This window comes from Hyaena hyaena, unplaced genomic scaffold (assembly GCF_003009895.1).
Source record: "Hyaena hyaena isolate Hyena2069 unplaced genomic scaffold, ASM300989v1 scaffold_373, whole genome shotgun sequence".
In the NCBI taxonomy this organism is placed as follows: domain Eukaryota; kingdom Metazoa; phylum Chordata; class Mammalia; order Carnivora; family Hyaenidae; genus Hyaena; species Hyaena hyaena.
The window spans coordinates 499,708-515,528 of NW_024081005.1; the positions used below are offsets into that span (position 1 = coordinate 499,708).

A 15,821-nucleotide genomic window follows, 5' to 3' on the forward strand; every position below is an offset into this window, starting at 1 on the left:
AAAAAAAAAAAAAAAAAGACGACTAAAAATAAATAAATAAATAAAGTATCCATTATAGTGAAAAAAAAATTTCAAGGAAAAAAAAAAGGGCATTTCATTACCTATACTGCAGTTTCACAACTTGTGTTTTAAAAAGTTAAAGTTTTTCATGAGACACCTAAGCTTGTCTTTGTTCAGGCTGCATATACATGTAAAATATTCCCTCTTTACCATTACAATAAGAAGACATTTTATTAAAAATAGGAGACACCCAAGGAGATTTCCAAACTTTTCAGTCTCTTAGAAATGAGAAACTATTATGTGAAAATCATGGCTTTGGATTTGCAGGTCTTTTCTTTATATTTAATAAAGCAAACTTCCCACAGATAATCAGATAACGGAACCAATGAAAATGGGAGTGGACATTCACTTGACAACCTAGCTTGATATCAAAATTCAGTACAGAATCTAGATACTTCAGCTTTGTGTTATCTGCTTAAAACCACCCCTAGCAGTTGCTTCCCCAATAGGATTTCTGGCTTAAAGACAAATCCCAAAGTTAGGATGTCAAAACCTTTATTTCGCTTTGGAAAAGTGTAGGGGTTATGTTTTGCTTGTTGTTGTTTACAGGTTTGTTTTTGTTTTTGTGTTTTTACAATTCTTTTCCATTGTTTTTGAGGCAATGTATAAGGAAGTGCCTAACCCATGGTCTAGAAAGAGTGTGAATCCCATTGAGTGTTCGTTAGATCTGAGTGTTTTTTCTGACTTTAACTACTTACAAAGTTAGGCTCTTCCTGTACTTGTTTCCTTACGAAAAGAGTTGAGTCAGAGACCCATGGATGCAATAAAAATACTGAATGTGAATACTCCTCATGATGAGTAACTGGCATGCGGCAAAGCAGGAGTTAATTAGGAGACAATGTGGTCTTGCTCTGGCATAGACAGCTGTGTGATCTTGGATAGGGATGTTACCCCTCAACTTTCAGTTTCTTTGTTTGTGAAATAAGAAAATGAGACAAAACCATTTAAACTGAGATTCCTTCCAGCTCCAGAGTCCTGGGGTTACATGTGTTCCCTCTGTGCCAGTGCTCAGGTCAGTGACATTTGCGGCTGGTGAGGTGCTTCCCAGTCTGGCATTGCCATTGCCACTGTCTTGTTTATACTGGGTTACACTGTGTGCTTCCTTATTTCCCTGTAACACTGAAGGGGAAAACAAGTATGAAGCATAGGAAAGAAACTACTAATGCCTCCTTTAGTGACAAGCCATAACCTATCTGGGCATGCTGGTCAGAGTAATGATGTTTCTACAGGGAGTACCTTTGTAGTATTCCTCGCAGTTTCGCAGCGCCCCTGTCAAATGGCTAGGAAGGCACGCAGAGACCTTTAGGGGCCGGTTGGGGTTAAAGCACTAGCATTCCACATCTGCTCCTGGAACAGCCAGGTGGATGAATGATTAACTTGGTGAGTAAATTGTTCAGTGAGTTAGATTGAGAGTGTGGGTAGGCATGGCATCTGGGGTGGAGAAGGTGCATGCAAGAGCCAAGGAGAAAGTTGAAAACAGGATTGGTTTTCAAACCATAACCAGAAAAAAATATATATACATATATAAATATATGTAAACAGACACACATGAGTTGCGTTGACTAGTTTTCTGATAATTACATTTGTAGGTTCTTTGTTACCCGATTGAGGATATTCTTCCATTTCACAGACACACACATATGTACCAGTAGGCACACATATGTTTTAGTGATATGCACATTTAAATCAGCACTCACAAATAGATTCATTTGCAAAACCTCTGAAACAGTCTTGTACAGGAAGAAGAAATGCAAGAAGGAGGGAGTGAAAGTTTATCCCCGTGGAGCTGGTTTGGTGCTGTTTGATTTCCGAGGGGCTGAGGCCGCCAGTTCTATAGGAGCAGCACAGACAAGGGCAGAGAAGTCAATACAAAGTCAGACGAAGAAGAAAGGGGTTCACACGCTGTGTGGCATTCTCCCTCCTCCCCTCATACTGTTGTGACTGCACCTGCTGCATGTGACCAGCGGGCACTGAAGGCAGCCGCAGCCACAGCGCAGTGACGAGGCAGCTGCTGCTGTTCCAGCTCCCGCCCAGCCCTCATTCAGAAAAGGGGAGAAGGAGCCGGAGGAGGGGGGAGGAGAAGCTCCCTGCAGAGCTGCCTCCTCCACGGATCCGGATCCGAGGAGGCTCCATGGAATGGGCACTCAACTGTCCTGACGTGGCGATTCCCTCAGGAGCCCCAGGAGTTTGAAGACAGAAGGGAAAGGGGAGAAGCCTGCAGAGAGCATCAAAGGATGAGGGGTGCCATAAAAGGAACAGGGGAGTCCTTTGCAAAGAACCTATCATGCCCCGAAATGCTTTCTGGAGAAGGTGCCATTATTTGCTTCCCCTTTCGTTCAGATGAAAGGAGCCAGCAAGGACCGTCCTGAAGTATTCCTCAGGGGCCTTTTTGTCATTGTTCCTTTTTTTTCCCCTTGCACACGACTATTTGCTGACCTTTCCAGAGGAATCTCAGACCCCCCAGTTCCAGCTGAGAAGACAGTTCTTAATAAAAAAGACAAAAACAAAAAACAAAACAAAACAATTCCTGCTGTTTGAATGGAAGGTGCAGCTTGCTGCCATTCTTTTTGGTGTGACATTTTGGAATGTCTGCAGAAACTTAAAGCAGAACACCTAAGCCTTAAAACTCCTTGGACTAGGCGAGAGAAAAGGAAGTTTTTACCAAAAAAGAAGTAAATGAGAGATGGTGATTTATCCCTGATCCGGGACCTGGACGATCAAAGCCTTCACGTCCTAGGAATCAGCACTTCAACCCTAACAAATAAGCATGAGAAGGAGTGGCTTTGGGGTATCACCCAGAGGCAGGTTTTAAAGGAAGTCTGGAACTGGTTCAGAACTTCGGGCCTGTATGATGCCTGAAGACCGAAACCCTGGGGGACGGCCCTCAGGTGCCTTAGCGTCAACTCCACTCATTCCCAAAACTACATACAGAAGAATCAAACGGTGTTTTAGTTTTCGGAAAGGTAGGTAGATGATCTGCTAATGTCCATTTAAAAAATATACATATATTCTCTGGTGCTTTAAGGTCAGTTTATGTTCAGATAAAATGGGACTTTGAAAACCAAAAGCTTAGAACTGTACAAGGTGATTTATGTGTGTCTCTGCCTGTCTGTATTTGTTTTTCAAGGTTCATATTGATCTGTTTATGATGGCGAATGGGCCAGGTAGGTGGGGCTTAAAGAATGATAGTCCTATAGGGATCACCTTGACTGATGGAAAACCAAGCAAGCCTGCCTGGCCATTCTGAGAGGAGGGGCCAAGGCTACCTTGGGCTTTCTCAGACCCAAACCAAGCAGCCATGTTGTTACTTCTTGAAATCAGTCTCTCTCAGATCCTTGTTGCTCTGCTCCCAGCACAAGCTGCCTGTGCTTGCCTCACCAACCCTGCTGAGAAAATTTTAATTTGAATAATCAGATGATCTGTAGTGACCCCTTTTCAAGAGCCTTTCAACCATATTGACTAACACTGATTAGAAATAGGAGTCACCTTGACTTTCCAAATATATCAAAAGGCAGCACTGGGAGAGGCCAAAGATATGAACTATCAGGAGCAAGAAGTGAGAAAATATTTAACAATCTCTGATCAATAAAAGAGGCTAAGAATTTCAGAACTGATTTGTGCAGGGGGAGTGAAAGAGTACTCATGGGGAAAATAAAACTACTTTTAGAGAACATTTCTGTATCAAAATATTTTTAAGTGCCCTTTTGCTTTAAAATTGGAATAATTAAATGAGGTGATTATTTACACTGGAATAGGTAATTATAATTTAATGTCATCTATAGTAAGCTAATAAGTTAATCAGGAAGAGACGTGAGTAACATCTAAGGTTCTTTCTCCCTTTTTTCTTTGGTCTGCTACCTATTAACCCTTTCTACTTACTAACCAACAAAAGAGAGAAGAAAACAAAGTAAGAAAAAGAAAACACTTGTATCAAGCAAAATATAGTAAGAACTTTTAAGATTAAACCTTGTTCTTTCTGAGTCTTTCCCTCTGAACAGTTGAGATCTACCTATGATCATTATCATATATTATTAGCAAGGAATTCAGGTGTTCAATTATCTACAAACGTAATTAAGTGAGAGATACTTGTCTCATATTTTATAGATCTGTAGAGATTTCATGGTTACTGTTAAGACTGTATCATTGACAGAGAAATTGATAACAATAGAAATTGAAAAAAACTAGGGAGTAATTTCTTAAGGGCATGTTTTCATTTTCCAGCTCCTCTAGCCCTCAGCAACTAAATTGAGTTTATCCAAACACACAGAGAGAGTCTACTTTTCCAGCCTCTTGCTGCTCATTTGTAACATGAGATGTTCTGGGGACAATTAATATATCTTTGAAATACAGAGCAAGGTGTTTTTGACCTTTTTCCACCTTCTCTCCAATAGTGGAGTATAAGGTATCTGCAAGAATCCTGGCTAAGACTGCTGATCATTATGTCCTTTTCCCTTTCTCCTTAAATACTAATGAGGGAAGGCAGTGCCTGGGAAGAGAATCCCCATGGGCTGGCAAATGGCACCAGTGGAATGGGGCATAGCTTCTATCTATCATCTCCTATGGGTTATTTTTAAACTATTGTCCTTTGCTACGCAAAGTCTTAGTAACCTGAGGAATGTTCAGCATGTGAGTCGAGGATTAACAGATTTCTAATTTGCCAAACTGTATTCTGGTTTCTGTCAGAACCACAGAGGAGGGGAGGAACAGGAAGCATCGAGCTGTTTTAAGTTTCCTTCCCTTTTAGCCAGAGCCAGCGGCACACCAGCCTCTCTTGTTCCCTGGCTGCAGGACGACAATTACACAGTGAGCTTCTGGGAGAGAAGCTGCTTCTGTGTGTGCAGCACTAATCACTCCAGCCCGCAGTGGCGCAGTGGCAGGACTCACAGGGGAGTTTTTACATCTTTGTTTAAGGTCCTGCATGGGAAAGCAATGGGAAAGCATGCACTTTTCTTTCAATCCTGGGTCCCCAAAGCATGCTACCTTAAGAAGAGAGTGTTCCGTTGTGCTTTGTTTAATCCCCTGGGTACTCAAGTAGTTCAAGAAGTGGACCTGTTTCTGCCTTCCTCAAGCAAAGCCTGTTGGAGAGCATCAGCTTAGGTCACTTCAGTGAAAGCAAAAGTGGGAGTGCGTGACTTATGGAAAAGCACCGGGAAGCAAAGAAAGGTGATGCATCTGCTTTTCCTGATCCACGTTTAAAACATTTTTTTTTTTTTTTTTTTTTTTTTTACCGTTGTCAGGGCTAGGCCAACAGCAGAGAAGACTTCCAGCTTTAGAAACGCCCTTGAATAAAGTGTGGAGTTGAGTCAAAGTTTCCAGAGGCCTGGTGATACTGGAGCCTGCGTGCTGAGCAGGCTCTAAGTAAATGCTCAAGGCTGCTTTCTCTTCCAGTCCCCCTTTGCTCCTTTGTTGTCCTTTTCATCTCTCCGTTTCTTTGTGTCGATACTAATAGAGATCACTGAAAATGCTCTCCCAGTGTTTTAAAAAGGTAGGAACTGACAAGCATCTATTAGGCAGGAGGCTGGAGGGATGACAGTGCTTTGGGTTTATGTTCTGGAGAGATCATGATTACAATGTATTTTTATTCTGTTGATTTTGAAACTATGTTTATAATTTTCTTTTTACCTCTGTAAGCCTAGTATCTAATAATGCAAAGTAGCATAAGCAGCATTTTGATTACCAACTATTTTGGTTCCTGAATGTTAGCAGTAATTTCTAGTCACAATAGACTAGCTAGCTGGTTTAAGGATGTTATGCTTCCGGGACAAACTGAAGGAAACTCCAACTCTATCTTGTTTTTGTTTTCCTGAGTTACTCTTGCCTTAGAGATAAGTCATCATTAATTACCTAGAGCTTTCCCCTACACTGTACCCAGTTAGTGGTCATGCACTGTTTCTTCTTCCATCTTTATAGATTTCTAGCTCCTTTTATGTTTCCACCACCTTAGTTCTCTGTGCCTTTATCACTTCATGCACACAACTTATTTTAACCTAAGAAGCGGGCTCTTCAAGACAGCATCCATCCTCACTTGTTTCCAACTTGATGTTCTTCACAAATTCCTGCAACACACAGGCCATTTGCAAAGCATTGACCAATTGGTATTCCTGAAATATTACTCTCAAGCATCATCCTACAACTCAAATAGTTTTTTAAAGTTTATTTATTTATTTATTTATTTTGAGATAGAGAGCAGGGGAAGACAGAGAGAGAGAATTCCAGTCAGGCTCTGATAGTGCATAGCCTTGACACAGGGCTTGAATTCATGAACAATGAGAGCATGACCTGAGCTGAGACCAAGAGTCGAATGCTTAGCCAAGTAAGCCGTAAAGGCATCCCTCAAACATTTTGATGATTCCCTATTGCTCCCAGAAGGAACTCCTGTTTCATATAATTATCAAGGCCTTATAACCAGGTCCGTCTATTCCCTGGAGAATAAACTTCCAAGTCCCCAGATTGTCCCACTCTTTCTTCCTAAACATATGTCCAATACCAGCTCTTTGCTTTTTTTCATTATGCTATAATATTCTCTCTACTCTCTGTTCAAACTTTATACTTCCTTTTAGGCATTGCTGGCTCTCATTTATTCATCAAGCCTCCTCTGTTGACCCAAGCCTTCTGTGTAACCCATTAATTTCTTAAATGCTGCCACCTGGCCACCTTATCTTCATCACCTTCTTAAAGTGTTTAATACACATTTAGGGGCACCTGAGTGCCTCAGTCAGCTAAGCATCCCACTCTTGGTTTCAGCTCAGGTCATGATCTCACGGTTCATGAGTTTGAGTCCTGCATCAGGCTCTGTGCTAACGGCACAGAGCCTGCTTGGGATTCTCGCTCTTTGCCCCTCCCCTGCTTGTGCTCTCTCTCTCTCTCTCTCTCTCTCAAAATAATAAATAAATAATTTTTTTAAAGTGCTATATACACATTTGTGGTAAAAGATAGATGATAGATTGATGAGAGAGAGAGATCTGTTTAGGATTCAAGGTTTATTACAAACTGGTGAAGTACAGTATTATTATGTATCTTTTTCTACAGGTCTATAAGCAATCATGAGTTAAAATAGGCTATCTTTGTCATGGTTGTGAATAAAACCAACATTTCTTTGATGTCATTGTATGCTGTATATATTATAATCACATTTATGGAAATTGATTTGTCCAATAGAATGTTGCTATCTAAATCAGTACAATTTTAAATGGTGCCATAAATGAGCAGCTCCTTTATTCATAATATCAAAATTTTATGGAACATCTACCAAGTGATTATGGGAGTGAGCAAAGAGGTTGCCTTGAATCTATGAGTTCACATACTCCTTGGAGATAAAGAAACATAAATAATTGCTTACTCTGTGGTCAGCACTATAACAAATCATATATAAAGGCTGAGGGGCTCATGAACAAAAGGCCGACCACGGTCTTACCTGGAATAACAGTGATTCATCTGCACTATATAAAATCAAATATAATCATTTAGCTAGAAATCAGATTTAGACATTTTCTCCATACTATCCTAAGAGAGTGGTCAGTATGCCTATGGGAGAAAAAAAATATATATGACTGAATTGAGTTAATGTAACATAGTGGAAAAGGGAGACTTGTATCCCAGATCTGCCACCTCCTAGATATGTGACCTCAGGTCATCTAGCATCTCTGAAGCTGTTTGTAGAAATGAAATCTTCTTGTAGATACTTGTGAGAGGTCAAATGAGAAAATACATGTAAATTACATGGCTGGTACCTGAATATAAATGATGTGAGACCTAGACCACAGGGCCACTATACTGACATTATTATACTTCTTAAGTTTTCTAAGCTTTTCTTTTTCCCCTTCCTTCTCCACTCTGACTACAGAAAGAATCACAATTCTATGGGGCACCTAGGTGGCTCAGACAGCTGGGCATCCAACTTTGCTCAGGTCATGATCTCATGGTCCATGGGTTTGAGCCCTGCATCTGGCTTTGTGCTGACAGCTCAGAGCCTAGAGTGTGCTTCAGATTCTGTGTCTCCCTCTCTCTCTGTCCCTTCCCCACCCCCACTAATGCTCTGTGTCTCTCAAAAACGAAAGAGGTAAAGAAAAATTAAAAAACGATTTTACCAAACACTCACTGGTTATTATAGATTCAGACCTCCTTGGATTGCAAGTTTTCTATCCATGTAAGATTTTTTGGTTACTTAGAAAGTGTTGGCGACAGACTGAAGTAAACTTTGGCTCTCTTTGTTTCTTAGTTCTGGACTAAATTGGATGTCTTTTATTTTGATTGTGTGTCCCCTCCAAATTCCTGTGTTGAAAGCCAAATGCCTAAGGTGATGGTATAAGGAGATGGGGCCTTTGGGAAGTGATCAGGTCATGAGGGTGGAAACTATTATGAATGGGATCAGTGCCTTGCTTGGTAAAAGGGCTCCAGAGAGCCCTTCCTTTCCTTCCTATGCTGTCACTTGAGAATGCAACCAGAAATAGATAGTTTGCAACCCAGAGGAGGGCTCTCCCCAGAACCCCCAAATGTACCAATCTGATCTCAGACTTCCAGCTTCCAGAACTATGAGAAATAAATTTCTTTTGTGTATAAGCTACTCAGCCTACTGACTATTTTCTAACAGCAGCCTGACTGCACTCAGACACACAGATAAACTCTCTTGTTTATGTCCCTGGAACTTAATACCAAAGTGGGTAAGGATCGAGGGTTCCAAAAACATCTGTGGAATTAATGTATGCATTAAAGCAAAACACTTCGTCAGTGATGGAAATAAATGAATAATTCCAATGTAAAATGACCATCACCAATAATTCTCAGGCGAAGGCACTGTTATGTATAAAATCTTGAAAACAAAACAAAAAAATCCGCGGTGTGCTGATGAAAAGCCAGAAGTTAAACAATCTTCAGTTATTTCTCAAATTCCCTGCTATTGGTGATTTTTCTGAGTTCCCAGTCTTTTCTTTCTAGAGATCACGTGCTAAGCCATATAGAGAATTTGCTTTTACTTATTCTTCTGCTTACTGCAATACTGCTGGCAGAATAAGTCTTGGCATCATCAGGATTATAATAATTTTCATTTAAAAATGAATGTTCAACCATGATATATAGACAAATCAAAATAAAAGTCATCCAATTTTGTCCAGAAGTAAGAAACAAAGACAGCTAAAATTTACCTCAGTCTGTCACCAACACCTTCTAAGTAACCAAAAATTTTATATGCATAGAAAACTTGTAATCCAAGGAGGTCTGAATCTTTAATAACCAGTGAATGTTTGGTAGAATCTCGATTCTTTTTGTACTCAGAGTAGAGAAGGAGGAAGAAAAAGAAAGGCTTACAGAATAAGTTTTCCTAGGCTGACTCATGATGACTTCCCGAAGAAGGCCTGAAAATCTGATAAGCTGTATTGTATTTAGGAAACAACTAATAGTCCAGCATGTTTGTGGGCAAGCAGTAGAAATGAGGGTGGATGTGGCCAGTGCCTGGCACACAGTGGGTGCTACCTAAGCATCTGTTGATTAAATGGTGGATAAAGGAGCAGGGCTCCAATTGTGGAGACTTGGTATTTTATAAAAAAGAGTTTAGTTGGCCAGTGGGCACCACAGGAAGAAATAAAGCAAAGAAATGTCATGATCCAATTTAAATGTTATGAAGATCATCATGGCAGCACTTGCCTGAAATGAGTGTACTGCTCTTCAAAAACTCACTTAAGAAATATTAAGGATCTAGCCTAATGTAGTGGCATTGAGTTTGGAAGGGATCAATGTGGTGATTAAACGGAAATCAGGAAGGAAGGAGGGATCTAGGTTGACTCTCAGATGGCACTTCAAAGATTTGGGGGGATAAGTGGAACAGATGACCAAAATTAGGATTACAGGAAGTAGAACAGGTTTTCAAGAAAAGGTGACTTTGGGGGCACCTGGGTGGCTCAGTTGGTTAAGTGTCCGACTTCAGCTCAGGTCATGATCTCATGGTTTGTGGGTTCAAGCCCCACATTGGGCTCTGTGCTGACAGCTAGCTCAGAGCCTGGAGCCTGTCTTTGGATTATGTGTCTCCCTGACCCTCCCCTGCTCATGCTGTCTCTATCTCTCTCAGAAATTACAAAAATATTAAAATTTTAAAAAAAACAAAAAGTAAAGGTGACTTCATTTTAGAAATTCTGAGTTTGGGAAAGTTTTGAAGTATCCATGTGAGGGGTCTCTTGGGCACTTAGAAATCCAATACTAATGGGCACCTAGGTGACTCAGTCCCTTAAGCCTCTGACTTCAGCTGAGGTCAATCCCCGCGTTGGGCTCTGTGCTGACAGCTCAGAGCTTAGAGCCTGCTTCGAATTCTGTGTCTCCCATTCTCTCTGCCCATCCTCACGCATGCTCTCTCTCCATCTGTCAGAAATGAATAAATGTTTAAAAGAATAAGTTAATAAATAAAAGAATTCCAATGCTTAGGTTCATAAGAGCAACCCAAATTGAGATACACATGTGGGAATAATTGATAGACAGTGAGATTAAATGTCAAGCAAAGAAATTGTGTTAAATAGCATAAAAATAGGGCTGAGGACAGAACTCAGAGGACCAACAAATTTATGAGAAGGGTGTATCAAGCATAATCAAGGAGATTGATGAAGGAAGGCAAGAGTTATGTAACACATAAGAAGAAGAAGATATGAGGAAGAGTGACATTGACCGTTTTAAAGGGAGTGAAGCATAAAATAATGTAAAAAATAAATTTGGCTTTCAGTGCTTTAGCAACTAGAAAGTTGTTGGTGACTATAGAAAAAGCTCTTTTAGTAGAATGACAGTGTCAGAGTCCAAATTGCAATAGGTTGACAAAAGGTTAGAAAGTGACAAAATAGAGACAGTTATAACTTTACTGGGAATCAGGGAGCACACAGAATAAATTATTGGAAGGCACAGAAAGTCCAAGAAGGTTTGGCTTTGTGTTTGCTTATTCATTTTTAAGATGGGTGGAATTTGAATACATATATCTGATCACATTCAGTAATCTCACAAGCTGCCTCTAGCTATTGAGTATATATATCACACATAAAGGAAGAAACTCAGAAATCCTGAAAGAGATTTAGATCTCTCTCTCTCCCTTCTCTCTCTCTCTCTCTCTTTCTCTCTCCCTTCTCTCTCTCTCTCTTTCTCTCTCCAGTTGGAACAGCCTCCCACAAGTTTTATAAAATCACCCATGTAATTTACTTTCTCAGTCCAGCGAAGTCACCTCCTTGGTGATGCTATATGATACCACCCATGTATTTCTAAGAGAAGCACACACGATGTACCTTTGTCACCCAGAAATTCCAGGGATGGTTTTGTCAGGGACCGTGAAACCGTCTTGGGAATTTAAATGAACATAGCTGGAACTGTTTGCATGACTCAAATAACAGGGTATATTCCTGTTAATAATCTACTAGCCAATGTGTCTTTTTCCCGGTGCTGCTAGTTGGAGATAGGCTTGTGACCTTTGTGCTTTCCTGTTAATCTTAAAATTTGAAGATTCTGCTTCTTCAAGGAAAATTTTAGACAAAACAGCTTTAAAATCCCTCTAACTTTCCTCACACACACACAAAAAAATCCCCATTGATGACATTAATTTAAATCTACCATTGTAAGACAGAGATGTTTGGGAAATTCTATTTTCAATGCCATAAAGTGGGAAGCATATGTCTTTTATAATCATTTCCTAATTCTTTGCAACACCAGATTTACAGCAGAGAACTATTGTTTTTCCACAGAAATCTCTAAGTACATGTATCTATCATCTATATGCTTTAACTGTCTTGCATATTATATTGGCAAATAGCCATCGATCTTTACATAAAGGAGATCATTTTCTTGGACAGGATGCACAAGATATTCAGTTTTCTCCTCCATTTTTTTAATTGACCTTCTTCAAATTTGCATTTTCTCAGCAGAAATCACTCCTCTTAGTGTGATGACAGAAATTTTGGTCAGAAAGCCAGTAAATAGGAAGGTTTTTCCTCAGTAACTCATTTTTCATCTATTTTACACACTATGTAATAGATACAGAGTGACTCTGAAATCCAACAGCCTTGAAGAAATCCTGGCTCCAGCATTTACTAGCCATGTGACATTCAGCAAATTGCTTAACCTTTCTGTGCTTCAGTCCTCTCCTTGGCAAAATAGTGGTGCCCACCTCAGAGTGCTGTGAGCTTTTTAAATGAAAGAAGTACTGATAAACCACTGTACACATGCCTGGCATACATTAGTACATCTTCGCTGTTAGCACTCTCTACAGCACAGAAAAGATACTCTATTTTATTCATTTTTAGAATTTACTAATATTTTAAATTACTATAAAATGAGGACATAGGATATTTGTGATTAAATAAAGAGGAAGAGGACTAGTATTTGGGAATGAGCAAAGGTTTTAAGTCTGAATAAATCTGAATATGGACTTTCATTCTAGTATTTGGTGTTGTGTAACTGACCTTGGGCTATTTGTTTAATCTCTCTGAGTCCCAATTTCCTCTTGTATAACATAGTTACCTTACATATTTATTATGAAAACAAGAGAATATATGTCAAGGACTTAGTATGTAATAGGTACTAAGTAAATGGAAAGATGTTAGTTAAGGCTTTTGACTTTTAGTTTCTTGCTATCCTTTAAAAAATTTTTTTTAATGTTTATTTATTTTTGAGAGAGTCAAAGACAGCATGAGTGGGGGAGGGGACAGAGACAGAGAGGGAGACACAGAGCCTGAAATGGGCTCCAGGCTCTGAGTTGTCAGCACAGAGCTCTACGCGGGGCTTGAATTCAGAAATGGTAAAATCGTGACCTGAGCCGAAGTCAGACACTCAACCAACTGAGCCACCTAGGCACCCCTCTTGCTGTACTTCTTAAGTATATGCTTATCACACATGCAAGGCTATATGTATGAAAAAAAGAGAGAGAGAGAGAGAGAAAGGGAGGGAGAAAGAAAGAACAGAAGGGAAGGAAGGAAGGAAGGAAGGAAGGAAGGAAGGAAGGAAGGAAGGAAGGAAGGAGAAGAAAGAGAGAGAGAGAGAGAGAAAGAGAGAAAGAAAGAGAGAAAGAAAGAAAGAAAGAAAGAGAGAGAGAGAGAGAGAAAGAAAGAAAAGCCATAAAGCAAAGCTTACTGCTTTACCACATTCCTAAATTGTTGGGGAAAAAAGAAATCCTGAGAATTTTAAGAAAAGAATGTTTGACTGTTTTTTATTACTGTATAAAACTAAATATTGGAACTTTGATTCTCATTTGTAGTACACATAGATGTTGAATTGTAACATCTTTAGTAGATTTTCTGCTGCATTTAGAGGGAAACTTTAGATAATATATTTATCAATTTAAAACAATGAGTGAAAAACCACAGATAGATAAGATGTATTCCCAGATATCAGTATTGCTATTTTAAAAAATGAACTATGAGTGCCCTTAAAAGGCTATTTTCTTAATTTTGGCAGAATAAATCCAAACTTCCCAGGCAAATAAGCATCAAAGAACTCCACAGTAAAATAATCAGTATTCTCCATTCATAAACAATCTTCAAAGTTTGTTATTAAAATACTAAAATACCTTCAGAATCACTATTACCACTGTATGGGCTAGAATTCACAATGCTGTAAGTAACTGAAAATTCAACTAACAGTGATTAAAGATGCATTTTTCTCACATTAAAAAATTTATAAAGAAGATGCTTCTGTTATCGGGTCAGTGGTTCAATGATTTCATTCCCCTTGTCTCTGAATCTCTCAGTTTTTCCCTCATGATTGCTCTCCAATGATCAAAAGATGACTCTTAGATCAACAAAGAGCCTGTCCAAGTTCATGATAAGAAAAACGAGTGATTAGCAATTCCAGCTGTCTTTCTGTTTCAGCAGACAACAATAACAACAACAACAACAGCAGCAACAAAGTCTCCCTAGAGACTCTAGAAGACGTCTTCAAAAGTGGGACAGGTGTTTAATTTTCCAGCCCTTAAAATGGAAATGACAAGAGAAAATAGGGGAATGAATGTCTGTTGAGTTAGCAAACAATGTTTGACACACCATTGAGAAACTACTTGTTCCAAAGCCCACGGTCAACTAAACAAAGCCGTTACCTATGTTAATTTTCCTGACCTTAGAAGATGCCATTTTCTAATTTTGCTTTCAATGTATTTGAATATTAATATTAGTTCAGTCAACCCTTTTTCCTAAAAGGAATACATGAATTCCATTAATGCTAGAATTGATACCAGGTGTTGAATAGTTTGGTTTCTTGTTGTGCTGTTGTTTCTACCAGGGCTGAAATATTCTCTTTGGTAGCAGTGTTTATTTGGAATGTGATGGTTTTGCATTGCTGAATCCATACATAAATTATTTTATGGATAGGGAGGTAAAACATGTGTTCTTATTGTCAAACTCCTAACCTAATGTTTTCAAAATAATTCTCCAAGTATTCTGGAGTCTTACACAATTTCAACATGCAACACTAATTTTTCTTTTCCTTTTATGAAACCATTAGACCATTAAAACTATTTAGTGATATTCATCCCATCTGGAAACATTGGAGTGCCATTTGCTTTGGCTTTCCCTACATTTTTTTTCATAGGTTGATCATTTTTGCCAAGCTACCACCTGATATTAATATATTTTAGAGTCATTGTTTTTCTTTCTTTCTTTCTATCTGTCTTTCTTTCTCTCTTTCTTTCTTTTTCTTCTGAGAAGAACCAATACAGTGACCACTCTATTTTGGAAAGAAGAAACTTAACAGCACATTTTGAGTAAGCTGGTGTAAAGAAAGGCTCAGTGGGCTAACTGGTAGAGCACCAGCTCATAGTGGAGTCCACAGCTAGGTCATCACTGGGTCTCACCTTTGTGTATCTTGACCCAAATGATAGCACTATTGTCCTCTTTACACATACAGCCCACTATTTGCTTATTGGTGATAGAAGGAACAATATTAGGGTCCTCTTTGGTGCCCAACGGTGTCTTTGGGGCTAGCATACTGTATGGGTCCAGTCCCTTCCATGCAGCCATCATGACCTCCCATTTCCAGTCCAGTCACCAGTTCATCATTAGTAGAAACACCACGTCCAGATGCTTTGGAACACACAACGGAGACTCCATTGGGACTGTAGGCCCTGAAGGCCTGCACGACCAATGCTCCAACTCCATGACTTAATCTTGAATCCATCACACAAACTACAAACAGCCTAGAGGAATTGTTTCTGAATCAGTGGGGTAGCAAGGGTGAATGGTGGGGATGTTCAGCTCCAAATGCATGCAGCAAGGAACTCATCCCTTGTGGTTATTTTAAAATCATTTAAAAAAACTAATCAAAATTGGCCTGCTTTTTATTACCACCATGTGTTGGCAGCTGTAGACAATGTGTGATAAAATATTCCTCCCTATCTTTTAGGGGAAACCACCAAGATCCTGCCTCCTCACTTTTGGTATGAGCTGCTCATAATTCAGATTATTCCCTTTCAAATAAATTAATAGTTTAAGGTTTTAAAAGACAAACACTGTCTGAAATATTTTATGTGGACAGAAATTCTGGGCATTTTTTCCTGGTTTTATCATCTTCATTATAATCATGGCATCATCACTTGATTGAAAACAAAAGGTGAACAAAGAAATGAATAATATTTAAACTAACTAAAAATTGGACAAAAAGTAACAACTGTAACAACAAGACTATTCTCTGCAGAATATTTCTGCTTTGCAGTACAATTGCTTTTGCAAAAGGGAAGAAAAAGAAAAGAAAACCTAAAACTAAAGTTTTATTTATTGCAGTGTTTTTTATATCAAAGTGGGTATCTTCAACTTCAT

At 39.2% G+C, this 15,821-nt stretch overlaps 1 protein-coding gene and 1 pseudogene across 3 annotated transcripts in view; one reads left to right on the forward strand and one right to left on the reverse strand.

The window, feature by feature from the left end:
- The window catches only part of ARHGAP24 (Rho GTPase activating protein 24), a 500,372-nt gene that overhangs the window by 436,599 nt on the left and 47,952 nt on the right, over positions 1-15,821 (forward strand). The gene's annotated exons all lie outside the window — the stretch shown is intronic.
- LOC120244184 lies at positions 14,793-15,183 on the reverse strand (annotated as a pseudogene).